The 14,195-nt window shown below is 38.3% G+C and overlaps 1 long non-coding RNA gene across 1 annotated transcript in view; it reads left to right on the top strand.

The window, feature by feature from the left end:
• Window positions 1-13,540, top strand: part of LOC125460575 (uncharacterized) — a 109,984-nt gene extending 96,444 nt beyond the window's left edge. Inside the window, exon 3 of the long non-coding RNA XR_007249279.2 lies at window positions 8,689-13,540. This is a non-coding gene — a long non-coding RNA (uncharacterized LOC125460575). The remainder of the gene's footprint in view (window positions 1-8,688) is intronic.
• Window positions 13,541-14,195: the final 655 nt, after the last annotated feature.

Raw genomic sequence — 14,195 nt, 5'->3', positions numbered from 1 at the left:
AGTACAACTCCTTGATCTAGCTGTTGCTACATACTGTTGGTAGGTTCAGAACTAAAAAAAACAATACTTCAATTGTCACATCATTCATGGCTATGGGTCTAGTGTGGGAGAGTGGGACTGGTGTAGATAATGTGTTTTTGGCAGTACAGATTTGATAGGCTAAAAGGTCTCTTCTGTTCTGCAGCTTCTATGATTCTGTGAATTGGAACTAAATTAAAAGAAGCAACTTCCTTGAGCTTAACCCAATGTGCTGAAGATTTCATTGGAAATGGTTTACGTATTACTGGACTGACGTTTGTATTTTTAGAATGCTCCATTCTTCAATACTAGTACATCACTGTTAAGTTTGCGCTATGTTTTGTTGAGTTTTTCTAGCCAGTTTGCTGGTGTCCCCTTGGTGACTTACGTTCCCCAGTTTTGTTTCTGTAGTGTTTCTGAATATTCATATGAAGGAGGAAACTTCAACATTGCTGTGTTTCATCAGCCACGACTGTGTACCAAATCACATGTTTAATCAGTGGCTTAATATTAGAACAGGAAACAGCAATGGAGAATATGAAGGCAGTGACATAGAACAAGCTGCAAATCTCTACGGTCCAGTAAATTTCACTGACTATATGCAGTATCAAGGAATATCTGCTTTTCCAGTGCAAAACGACCATCGACCCTGATCAAAGCAAGTGAATTGTGAAGTGTTTTAACACCCATAAGTTATGTTCAACATTCAGGCTGGAATTATTGCATTTAAACACATTTATTTATGTATTTTCTGTAAGTTAATTTTCTGTTAGTTTTACTTCTATTTTGTGAAAGTTAAGAGCTGCACCAGGGCTTTCCTGTGAAATTCCCACAAGAATTGAAATTAACCTTCACTGCTGAAGTACTAGGACACTCGTAAGAAGATACAGTATCGATGTGCAGTGTTCCAAGTTTGGGTGATCATAATTTGAAGCAACTTTCCTGTGAACTAGCTAAAGATACAGAAGTGGTTCTGAGGCATCTAAGGAAGGAAGTATAGTACCCATTTTCTTAGAGGCCATGTTAATATTCTTACTGTTTTGAACAGTTATATGTAGAATGTTTTATATTTCTTTCAAGAAAGCAGTGCTTATTGCTACCAGTAATAAATACAACCATTATTGCTACGTTCCAGGCCTTTTGGTTCTGCTACTGATTTATCTGCAATTCAGCATTTGATGATCCTGTTTATCAAAATTGTTTCTAATACATACAAGCAGGTTTTTCTTCTGTCATTTCCCATGGGGCCTTGAGCCTGTTCCAGTCGTAAAGCTGGGGAACATGTGCTATTAGACCATTGAATGGTATAAAAAGATAGAAGCACAGGTGTGACATGTTTGACGATTAAATGTGGTGAATCCTCCCATTTAGGTCTTTTTGATTGCAGTTACATTTTCTAATCAACCTGTTCATAGACAGCATTACACACCTCTGGAGCAGATGGGACTTGAACCTGGACTTAATAACTGAGGTAGGGACTTTACCACTGTGCCACAAGAGGCTTCCATGTTTGGCTTTTACAGCAGTCTAACAGTTTCATGATTATTAGAGATGTGATTTATCCTTCTCCTTCTATACTCGAGTGTAGCACTAGAGATTACTAACTTTGAGGTCTGCTGACTAGTTTCTTTCCTAGCTCCCTAAAAACTGCTTGCTGGATGTCATTCCACTTTCTAGATAAGTCATTGTTACTGATATGGGCCGGGAACATTCAAATGTTCAGGGCGTTCTGTAGCAGCTCAGTGATTCTCTTGACCTTGGCATTGGGGAGGCAGTATGTTTCCTGGATTCATTTCTACAATTGCAGAAAGGCTTGTGCACTCCCCACCTATAGATTCTCCTATCACTGTTGCTTTCTCAGTTTTCCTCCTGCTCTTTGCTCAGCAGAGTCAAGAGTGATATTTTGCGTAAGGCTTTTGCTGCACTCCCAGAGGAGCCATCACTCTCACCGCAGTGGAACTCTGCACTAGCTACCTGGTCCTTCTTGACTGCCTGCTGGTCACCCATTTCCTCTTTGTTGGCATGCCCTTAAATTGCAGGGTGATCATGTCAATAAATGCGCTAACCACAACACGTTCATTCTTGTGACTGAGCCGCAGTGTCTGCAGTTGCTACTCGAGCCCTGAAACCCAGAGGTTAAGCTGCTGCAGCTGATAGCTCTTGCTGCAAGTGTGGTTGACCAGGGAACAAGAAGTGTTATAGATTTCCTACATGGAATATGATGCACGTTCCACAAGTCTGAGCTGCCCAGTCACACTTCGGCTTATTCAACAATTGATCTGCCAACTTTAAATAAAAACCAAACATCTACTTAATAATTGGTTCTGAGGAAGGGCCACTCAAGCCGAAACATTAACTCTGATTTCTCTCCACAGATGCTGCCAGACTGGCTGCCCTTTTCCAGCAGTTTTTGTTTTTGTTTCTGATTTATGGCATCTGCGGTTCTTTCAATTTCTACTTAATAATTGGCCATTTTTCTGGTGCTGAAGTCAATTTATTTTACAAAGCAATTAACTGAAATGCTATCAATTAATACATATTTCTGAAATAACTATATAATTTTAGTTTATTGAAAACTTTCATTACCTTCGTGTTGCTGCTCACTTCCTATTTGATTTTATCTTTTATCCTGTAAATTTGACTGATGTATTCATCTGTCATATTCTTCCCAGACACTGATTTCCTTGAATTTCCACTGTGTGCTTTTCCACCAAACCACCCGCTGATACCATGGCCCCTCAGCAAATTTCAGCACATGGTTTCTAAGTTTGTCAACCAACTGAAATAACAGAAATTGTCTCCAAAGGTGTCTCATGCTCACAGATTATTTTTTTCAAGAGACAACTACATCTGGGTTAGATTAGATTAGATTCCCTACAGTGTGAAAATAGGCCCTTCGGCCCAACAAGTCCACACCGCCTGTTGGACCATCCCACCCCCCCCCCCCCCCCCGTAACCCACACACCCCTGAACACTACGGGCAATTTAGCATGGCTGATCCACCTAGCCTGCACATCTTTGGACTGTGGGAGGAAACCGGAGCACCCGGAGGAAACCCACAGAGGCACAGGGAGAATGTACAAACTCCGCACAGACAATTACCCGAGGCTGGAATTGAATCCGGGTCCCTGGCGTTGTGAGGCTGCAGTGCTAACCACTGAGCCACCGTGCCACCCCATCGAATCGAGTAGTTTAAATTCTGGATTTATTTCATAGTCAATGCTTAATGCATGCTAATTAATAGTTGTGAAGTAAGATGGACAAACAAATTGGTTTTGACTTACTTTGGGGAGGTTTTTTTTTGTTTCACTCTATCGAAACCATTGATTCCAGTGGCATTGTGGTTCTTCAACTTAGAAATCCATTAAGCCTTACTTAAAGAACTTTTAAATGATTTGTGATTTTCTGCATCTTTAATGAAGGAGGGAATTGATATGGACACCTTCAGAAGTCCCAGATGACTTTATTTCTTTCCATGGACTTATAAAAGTAGCCTCATTTGTTTATTTTAGGCTTAAATGAGAAGTAGTTAATGAATTTCAATTTCAGTTCATGCATGTAACGTTCAGAATGAACTGAGACTAATTGTTTCCATTTCTGTAGAGAGGTTTGGAATAGAAAAATTGCGTAGTTTGAAGTTTTGTTTTTAGCGAAGCATCAATCAGGAGCAGGATATAAATATTCTTCTCTGTGAGGAATATAACTAAACCAGTATATTAATAAACTGAAATGTACTTTGCATAATAAAAGTAGTTGCTCAGTTGAATTATGAAGTAAAATTGGAGAAGTGCTGAGAATTGTGACAATGCCTGGTTCCAAGACAGTACAACCAAACTGGAGGTTGGCTCCACTGAAATTGAGGTCCCCTCAACCATCCATATAAAATGTCAGAAATAGATTGAGATTAATTGGATTATCGCTGCACTTTAACCGTTTGTTAGAAACCCCTGATGGGGGCAACTGAAGGTCAAAGGGAGATTACCATGTGGGGGTGGGCAACTGATTTTGGTTGCAGGTGAAATCCCATGCCTTATAGCTGACTATTCTTGGTCAATACTTAACATTACACAGGGAACTAAAACCTCAACCTTTTTTTAAACATTTCTGCTATTTATAGTTCTCAAAATGTGCTTTTTCCATCTTTGTACACATAAATAATACAATATAGCTATGTCAAATATCTCAAAGCTAGCTTTGAACTTAATTACAAATGTCTTCTTTGAGTTAAGCCTGCCTCGTGTGCACTGCAGTGCGTAAATTGGCGAAGACTAACTTTCTTCGACTGACAATATTTCATGTTTTATGTTATACTGTTCTTCAAACAAGAAGTGATAACAAATCTCACAATTAATGGTTTGGAAATTGAGGAGAGGTGATTAGCATACTGGTATTATCTTTAGGCCGTTAATCCAGAAACTCCATTAATATTCTGGGGCCCTGCGTTGGAACCCTGTCATGGCAGATGGTGGAATTTGATGTGAAACCATTGCCGATTGTTGAAAAATACTCACCTGGTTCCCTAATGTTCTTCAGGGAAAGAAATCTGCCATCCTTATCTTGTTTGGCCTACATGTGACTCCAGCTCCATAACAATGTGGTTGACTGTCAACTGTCGTCTGAAATGCTCTCCTTTCAAGGGCTCGGGACCGGCAATAAATGCTGGCTAGCCAGCGATGCCCACGTTCCATGTGTAAATTTTAAAAATCCAGGAGTTGTGATTGTACCACTTGAGATTAGTATTAAGTAAATTCGTATGAAAATCTTATGAAGGGTCTAGGCCCGAAACGTCAGCTTTTGTGCTCCTGAGATGCTGCTTGGCCTGCTGTGTTCATCCAGCCTCACATTTTATTATCTTGAAAATCTTGCCTATTGTTTTCAATGCCTGTTTGTGTTCACGCATTTGTCACTAGGAAGGTGACAATAGTTCAACTCATTAACGTTGGACGTAATTGAGTCAATTGTCAGTTTGTTTCAGTGGGTAGCTTTTTTTGCCTCTGAATCAGAAATTTGTGGATTCAGTTCCCCTCCTTGGACAGAAAGATATAATTTGACTGATGCTCCGGTACTGAGGGAGTGCTGTATCATCTGAAATGCAGTTTTCTTATTTTAATTCATAGAATGTGGATGACTGTGACGAGGCCGCTATATATTGCCTACCCCCAATAGAATTGGTGAAAATGGTGACAAGCAGCCTTCTTGAACTGCTGCAGTTCTTGGGTTGTAGGGACACCTATGTTTTGATTGTGTGGGAGTTCCAGGATTTTGATCCAGCAGCAGTAAAGTAGTGGCGTTACATTTCCAAATCAGGAGGATGAGCAGTTTGGACTGGGACCTCCTGGGGGTAGTGTTCCATGTACCTGCTACCCTTGTCCTTCTAGAGTGGTTGCAGTCATGGGTTTTGAAGGTGCCATCAGAGGAGTCTTGGTGAGTTGCTGCAGTGCTCTTGTAAGTTGTACACACGTCTACCACAGTGATCAGTGGTGGAGGGAATGACTGTTCGAGTAATGGAGATTTGATGAGACATTAAACTGACCTCTAGTATAACTCTTCCCATGTTTTTAATGGACACAGAAGATACTATGTCAGAATTTAAACAGCGTAGTTTTTTTTAATATTTCTTGCCAATATATTACAACCAAGAAAAATATGGTTATTCACAGAAAGCTCATTCAGCAGATCTCGTAGCATCTGGGAAGAGTGTATTCAGAAAGACCCCAAAGCAGTATCATATTAGATTCAGAACACTAACTCTGTTTTTCTCTCTCCACAGCTGCTAGTAGACCTGTAGAGATTCTCTAGGACTTTGAGTTTTTATTTGAGACATCCAATATCTGCAGTATTTTACTTTTCTACGAACTTGTTATTTCTGCCAGTTTTGTGAAGTGCATGAAAAATAATCATTATCTTTGGCATTCTTACCAAAAGCCATTGCTGTTTACAATAACTTTCAAAGGATATTAAACATAGGTAATGGCCCCAGCCTCTGGCTTGTACCTAACGGGCAAAGTCTCCATGGTTTCGTAAACTTGTACACCAGCAACAGCAGATCAAATAGTGTCATTAAAAAATAAGACATTAATGAATTTCGTAGTCTCATATTATTGCGTCAGTACATTTCCAGCTACTTGTTTACCTGGATTAGTGGGATTAATTTGATCAGGTAGCTCAATTGGCTAGATGACTAGAGTGTAAAGTAAAAGCAAAAAACTTGATTCAGTCTTTGTTCTGGCAGTGGTATTTGTGAAAGCCTGCCTCCTCATCTTGCCCCATGCTTGTGAAGTGGCACCAGTCAAGCATACAGAACCAATTGTGTTTCTCTAATGGAGAGAGATGACTGGTCGTCCATTGTAGAATATGGCTCATTGAAAAAAATGCAATGGCTTGATTAGTTTGTCTGTTTAATTTATGTTGCTTTTCTTTCCATCCCTTTTTGAATATGTGGGAACAAAAGTAAGGGACTACTGCCCAAAATGAAAAAAATCACTGACCAACTGTCTAAAATAGAAGCAGGTGGAACAGTAGGATGTTAAAAGATTACCAAATCTGAGAAGGAACTTTCATACCAACTACCAATAGACTGAGCATCTGCAGCAGGGGAGGTGGGGAGTATATGTTTTCCATTACCTTTTATATAAAAAAGGGCTTCTAATTCCATCCCTGAATTGCCTTGTGTTTTTTTTTTAACATTATGCTTCCTTTTACTGGATGCCTCTATGAAAGGAAAATTATTTCCTTGTTACTAGCCTATGAAATACGTGCAGAATTTTGAATACCACAGTTATATCATCCTCCAACCTTCTGAATTCAAGGGAATGGAACACGTCATGCACCTGTCTTCATAGTTTAATCCTTTAGGCACCAACGCTAAAGCCTCTGGATCCACTCATAGCCAGTTGTAGAGCTCTTTTACCTACTACAAGGAAACCTTTCTTCATCAGCGCCTGTTGTCACAGAAGCTCAGACTTCATAGAGGGCTGATGGCTCAGCCGGCTGGATGGGTGGTTTGGATCAGATTGGTGGCCCAGTTGGTACCACCCATTCACTCCCAAACTGTTAAATTCTTCTGCCCCAGATCTCACTCCCAGGCTTCAGCAAAAAAAAGCAAAGCCCTCTAGTGTCATACTAACTGAGTGCTGCACTTTCAGGGTTGTCATTGCCTGGGTAAGACGTTAAAATCAAAAGTCAGTTGGTTACTTGAGTAGATATAAAGATCCTGTTATCCTACATATCCTGTCACCTATTTCCAAGATTATCCCATTGGCCTGGCCAATTTTTACCCTGCAATCAGCAAGTTTATCTGGCTATTATCACATTGCTAACTGTGGGAGTTTACTGCATGCAAATTGGTTTACTATGCTTACAATATTACAATAGTGATCTCACATCAAGAAGCACTGCATTGTCTACAAAGTGCTTTGGGACATCCGGTAGTTTAGACAATTATATTGAGCAAGTCTTTCCATGCATATGTTTATAAGTATCACATTGACACCATTTGTTTTGACTTGATCTGTTTAACTGCTTAAAATATAAAATAGCTGCCCCATTCCACTCACCTGATCACACCAACTGTATCATGAAGCACCAAACTTGCTCACAAACCCTCCAAAACAGAAATTTGTGGAAAAGATCAGCAGGACTGACACATCCGTGGAGAAAAATCAGAGTTAACGTTTTGAGCCCAATGACACCTTTTTGGTATAATGTTTACACAGGAATTTGACATCTAGAAATAGGGTCATTTCATTGTCACTAAATAGACACACAACAGACATCAAAAATTCCTACATTTTACCACATGGTGAACAATGATAAGCAGTTATTTGTCGTGAATTGATACCTCCTGGTAACTGAATTATGCCCCAAAACATTCGCTTCTAACCACTGTAGTTAGCAGAGAATCATCTTCACTTGATTGATTGTAACTCATTCAAACTAAGACCCAGAGATAAAGCTCTTGGACTTACAGAAGCAAATTACTGCAGATACTAGAATCTGTACTGAAAACAACAAATGCTGGAGATCACAGCAGGTCAGGCAACATCTATGGAGATGGAACAAACTCATGTTGAGTGTCTAGAGGACTCTTCATCAGAACTCTTGATGAAAAGTCTTCTAGACTCAAAACATTAGGTTGCGCTCTCTCTCGATGGATGCTGCCTGACCTGCTGTGATCTCTAGCATTTGTTGTTTTCAGTACAGATTCTAGTATCTGCAGTAATTTGCTTCTGTAAGTCCAAGAGCTTTATCTCTGTAACTCATTCAAACTAAGACCCAGAGATAAAGCTCTTGGACTTACAGAAGCAAATTACTGCAGATACTAGAATCTGTACTGAAAACAACAAATGCTGGAGATCACAGCAGGTCAGGCAGCATCCATCGAGAGAGAGCGCAACCTAATGTTTTGAGTCTAGAAGACTTTTCATCAAGAGTTCTGATGAAGAGTCCTCTAGACAGTCAACATGAGTTTGTTTCATCTCCATAGATGTTGCCTGACCTGCTGTGATCTCCAGCATTTGTTGTTTTCCCCTACACTTACAGTTCCCCTTGCTTTACACTGTGCTGCTACTGAGTACCACACTTTGTGAAATGTCAAAGTCAAATGCTGAGATTGTTAATTCCATGTTGTAACAGGCCAGTATGTCCTAACAAGCTGTTCTATCTGTGCAGGTGGAGAAATACATTGAGAGATTGTGGTGTGGAACTATTTAACAGATGAAGGAATTGTCAGAGACCTGACAAATTGCACCAAAAGCAAAGGACAACACCCAAGGAACACAAACACAGAAGATCACTTAAATCTCTGAATCGAAGATGATATAGCACCAACAGGACTGGCAGCATAATGATTTAAATATTAATAACTGGTATTGGACATTTTAACCAGCCTCGCTACTTGAGCGTATCTGATGTCAAACCTGCTGCCTAGAAAATTCCTGATCTACCACTGCTGGAAAAGTAAACTTACACAAATTACCGCCACGTTGCAAGCTAAAAGCACTTGTGGTTTTAAAATGTCGTCCAGCATTTTGTAATTGAGAGAACACTTTGCACAAAATGCAACAATGTTTTCATAATATGAAGCCTTTAAAATATGGTGTACACATGCCAAACTTCTGTTGACTCATGAAAAGTTGTGTACTAAAATATTTGCGTAAGGTGTCAAATAATTTTGCAAGATGTCTGCCATCTTTGCATTAGAACCTACCTCAATAGCTTTATTTAATTTTAATATTTACAATAATGAATGAGAATTGCGGAATTTCACAAGGTAATTACTCAAATTTGAAACTTTACTGTAGATTTGCTTTAGTGAGGTGGCTACTGGAATTCAAATAAACGTGAAGGTTGTGGAGAATATGGTGTATCTGTTGTTAAAGATGTAAAGCTCCATTATGGACCTGGGGACCCATTAGTCAACAATTTATGTAGCAGTTTGCAATTCAAGATAAAAGCATTACAGCTTGATCAACTAAAACAGACAAATAATATTTTAAAGGGAAGTTAACAGAATACCAGGCCATAATAATTAAGTTCCAAAGTTCTACATAGACATTGAACCTTGATGTTTAATGGAATCAATTGAACCATCTCATTTTATGCCAAGCAGCAGAATCAACAGGTTTCAATAATTTATTATACTTGTTATCTAGGCACTTGCAGAAACAAATATAGATGAGAAAACCACACAAAACATTTACTAAGAATATTCAGTCTTTACAAAACCAGTGAAACACTCAAGAAAGAAACGAAACTATTTTTTTGTTTCACTTCATTGACTGCTCTGTAAGATTAAATCACAATAAAGACCTGATTGCAAAGCTTTTTTAAAAAATAACAACTGTTTGTACAAATGGATGGTAAATGTCAGCAGGTACCTTTTATTTGTAACATTGCCTGTAAGCAGTATATATGAAAGAAACAAAATTTTACAAATTAGGGATTGACTGGTACTGTCAGAGGTCTGTACTTTTAGTGAAATCCTGCTCTCTGTGCCATTGTAAGGACCTCAAGCCCATGATATTAATTAATTCAGTTCCCTGTGAGTTTTTGACTGCAAACCTTGCCTGAACACACACATTGCAATATTTCTCCTAGTTCACAAGCAGCTGATGTGAACCTTGTGCAGTTCCTGATGTGGAATTGGTTGATGGCATTGGATAACCTAAAGAGCTTGCTTGCCTCTGCTATCCTCACCATAATGAGCACAGAAATGAATGAAAATCAGTTAAATCTGTTTTTTTTTCAATAAACCAGATTGACTAACTATTGTTGCAGAACCATGAAACATCACCAACATAAATATATAACTTAATCCTGTATTTCTTCAGGGAATGACCTGTATTGTGTTTAAACATGTATTGATCTATTTGGATTTCCATAGTCATGTCTGTTCAAAACCACTTTCAAGATCTTTGGGGAAGCTTTGCCAGAGTAGATATCCCCAATCTCACTTAAAACAGACTTTTCTTAATTAACTCACTACTAATTCCGTATATGAAGAATCCAGCATATTCTCTCTGTCCAGGATCAGGTGCTGAAAAGAAGATTGCAATTTTCTAGAACTTTTTTTTCCCCACTTTTCTCACTCTCTCTTGTGCTTGCGCTCACACACAGAATTATTTTGAAATACAATGACTTTTATAACGTGCAAACACAGATGCATGTATCTTTGTGTATTGCAGGAATCAGCAGACAGCCAGATCTGCATGAACACTTAATCTGCATTTATTTGTTGGGGGAAGAAAAGTTGAGTTGGGACAGTGGAAGAACTCAGACAGAATAGGTATCAGCTTAAAATTCTCATTCAAAAGACAACAACAATGATACTGCATTTTAGTGGTGTGCCAAATTGGACTGTATAGTCACAATTTTCTGAATCCAGACATCAGAGTATGAAGTTTGTTAACCTTTGCACAATGTAATAAACCTGTTCTTCATTAAAATTAAAGTTATTTAACCATACTTTACACATGTATCTGTTATTACATAACTTAGATACATTAGACTCAGATTTGTAGCTTTGTTTGTTAAGATTCAGTTCCTGATAATTGACGTTATATTCCAGATGTGCTAATCAACTATATTTTGTCTAATATAGTGTGAAAATATAAACTTTGTGGTAGTTAATGGGAATATTACTTTACTGAAAATGCAATAAGTAAATGAAACATTACTGAACACAGGGCCACAAGCAGAATAACATTACTAAACACAGGCCAAGAAGCAAATGTAACATAGAACATGCAAATATAACATTACTGAACAAATGGCAATAAGCAAATGTAACAATATATAAACATTAATGAATATAGGATAGTTCTACCACATAGCAGTCAAGTAACGTTGAGATGACATTGAATAGTACGGTTCAAGATATCTGTTTTGTTCAAATTTGGGTTGACTAGCATCTGTGCAAAATGCTTCACTTTTTGTTTCATCCCTCCTAACTGTGCCAAAGGGCATATCTTATTCCTACCTACACCATAGGTATCAGTTGAATATGTCTCTGCTGGACTCCTAAGTTACATGGCTAGTATGTTCCATATGCTGTGATGCATAAAGTAAATACAATGATGGTAGATTTTGTTTTCTGACCTTGTGGATTGATTGCCCTTTATAGAAACCACTTGCTTCTATTGAAATGAAAATAGGGCAGTTTCTATAATGAGTGGCTGATCCGCAAGCCCGGTTTAATGCCTAGGTGGCAGATTGAAAATCTACCTCAGTAGCTCTTTATGGTATACATTCACGAGAAACACAGTTTACCAGTGGTCCACATCTATGCAGACAGTGCAAACAAATTTCCAGCACTATTTTGATGGGTGGAAAATTGTTATGTCAAAATTGAAGAGATTAGAAGTTGTTACAGACCCACATTATCTTTAACCAGGATCTTGCCATCTTAAATAGTGCTGTGGAGAGCTAACTTGAATTCTATACCTGGAAGATGCTTCACTTGAAGTGTGGCATTTTCGTGATCGCAACTTACACATGCTTTTTTTTTCCCCACTTTGAGGTTAAATTTCCCTTTTTCTTTAAATTATTCTCTTCATACTTCAGACAATAGCCAAAAACACACAATTTTTACTAAAACTATTGGACAAATACTTTTGTATTCATATGACATTTTTTGTCAATTACTTTAATGAACATGTTAACTCATTTAAAACGAAATGATTAAAAGTGGTGTTAAAAATATAGAGAGGGATGTTGCATGAATGCTCTAAAATGGATCTGCCAAAGATAGTGCAGAATAATTTATTAGCTAACAGCACATATTTTCTGTTTATTCTTTTTAACTTTTTTTTATTAAACCGTTTCTTTGAAAACTAGACAGACATTCAGAACTGTGGTAACAACGGACGACAGTTCAGTGTTTTTCTCCCACTAAAACAGTTTAAACAGTTTAAAATTGACTACAGATCTGAATATAACACACTGTATTCAGCCTTGATCTGTTCCTTTAGCTGCCTTAAAATAGCAGAGATTCATGTCTCTACATGTAACCAACATCTGGTGATTAAGTTTAATTTAAATTTGTTCTGTTTATGCAAATTATTGATTTCAAAGGGTTAATGACGCACACTTGCAATATTACACACCACAACAGCTTGTGAGTCTGCGCATTTTCTTCTGTATTCTGCGCTAAGAGTTTGCGTGATATTAACTATTATTAAACAAAGCTCGGAGATAATTCTCTCCTGGATATGAGCTACATATCCTTAACATTGTTGGCCCTTCAATTTTTCAATATTGCCAGTAAATAATTTAATTTTTTCAGAGCTTTATTCGCTGCTTCATTCCTATTTTTAATCAACGCTACATTTGATAATCTGAATATCCACCAAGTTTCTTTATGACCACAAATAAGGGTCCATTTTTGTGACAAGTAAAATCGTTTGATGAATCGATTCCTTCTTTCTCCCATGCTGGTGCAGTAGGAGCGGTCAACATCTCAGAGTTGAAAAACCACTCTTGCGGATTGTCCTCAACAGCTTGCATTAGTTGACATCAACACACAAGTACATGCTTTCAGGAATCAAAACTTCTACCACCAAGCCACTCCAGTATTTAAAAGCATGAGTCCTCTCCATGATTGTTAGATTAAATACAAGAAGGTTGTTATTCATGCCTCTCCTCAGTTGCTTTTCTTTTATTGTATGCTCATGTAAATTCAAAACTGTGTGGGGACTAAGTAAAATTCCTAATGTGACAAGATGAGAGTTCTGGGATGACATCAATGAGACGTCATATTGTCAGTAACCTGTATTTCTGGTGTTTCTGGGGAAAAAAAATCTTCAAAGATGAGGAAAGAAAATGCATTGTCATTATCATTCTTACACCCTGAATGTAAAATTGCACTCAACAAATGATATTTTCTAAGGCAGTGTCCAGTGTTGTGCAATGCATCCTTTCATCTAGGTCTGTGGAAGAAGAAAAAGTCTTTAAAAATAATTTATTTTCATTACTGCTTTAGCAGCTTTTTAAATCAAAGAAACACTTTGAGTGTTATCCTGAAGATCCCATCATGTGTCAAGATGTGTGAAAATTAACATTCCATCAATTTCAGTAATTTAATAAATGAAATTTACATTGTTAACTACCACTCGCTTACACTTTTCTCCAGTTGTATTTGATCATTCCTTGCATTTCATTACCAATGTAGTCACACTTAATCACCTTCATTAAATGCTGACCTCTCCTGAACTACTTATAAAAAAAGTGTAGCAGTTGGCTTCAAGAGGGCTCATATGGAACAGTGGTAGCATCCCTACCTTGGAGCCAGGTGGCCTTGTCTTCTGTCCTACCTGCTCCAAATAGCAACCCTGAAGAGGGAGTAGCTTCGAAAGTATCTAGTTGTTGGCTTCATTGTGCTAGACCTAGGCAAGAGATTGCTCTCCAGTCGTCCCTGCTGTGAAGGCCACATTAGATGTGAAAAAGAAATGTATGGACTGTGATGATTTCCTTTAGAATCGTAGAATCCCTACAGTGTGGAAACAGGCCATTCAACCCAACAAGTCCACACCACTCCTCCAAAGAGCATCCCACCCAGACCCATTCCCCGATTCCTGCATTCCCCATGTCTAACTCACCTAACCTAAACATCCACACTATGGGCAATTTATCATGGCCAATCCACCTACCCTGCACATCTTTGGACTGTGGGAGGAAAC

This window comes from Stegostoma tigrinum, chromosome 2, assembly GCF_030684315.1.
Source record: "Stegostoma tigrinum isolate sSteTig4 chromosome 2, sSteTig4.hap1, whole genome shotgun sequence".
Lineage (NCBI taxonomy): Eukaryota > Metazoa > Chordata > Chondrichthyes > Orectolobiformes > Stegostomatidae > Stegostoma > Stegostoma tigrinum.
Note: the sequence above shows the minus strand (reverse complement) of the source record. Positions and strands in the feature narration are given on the sequence as shown.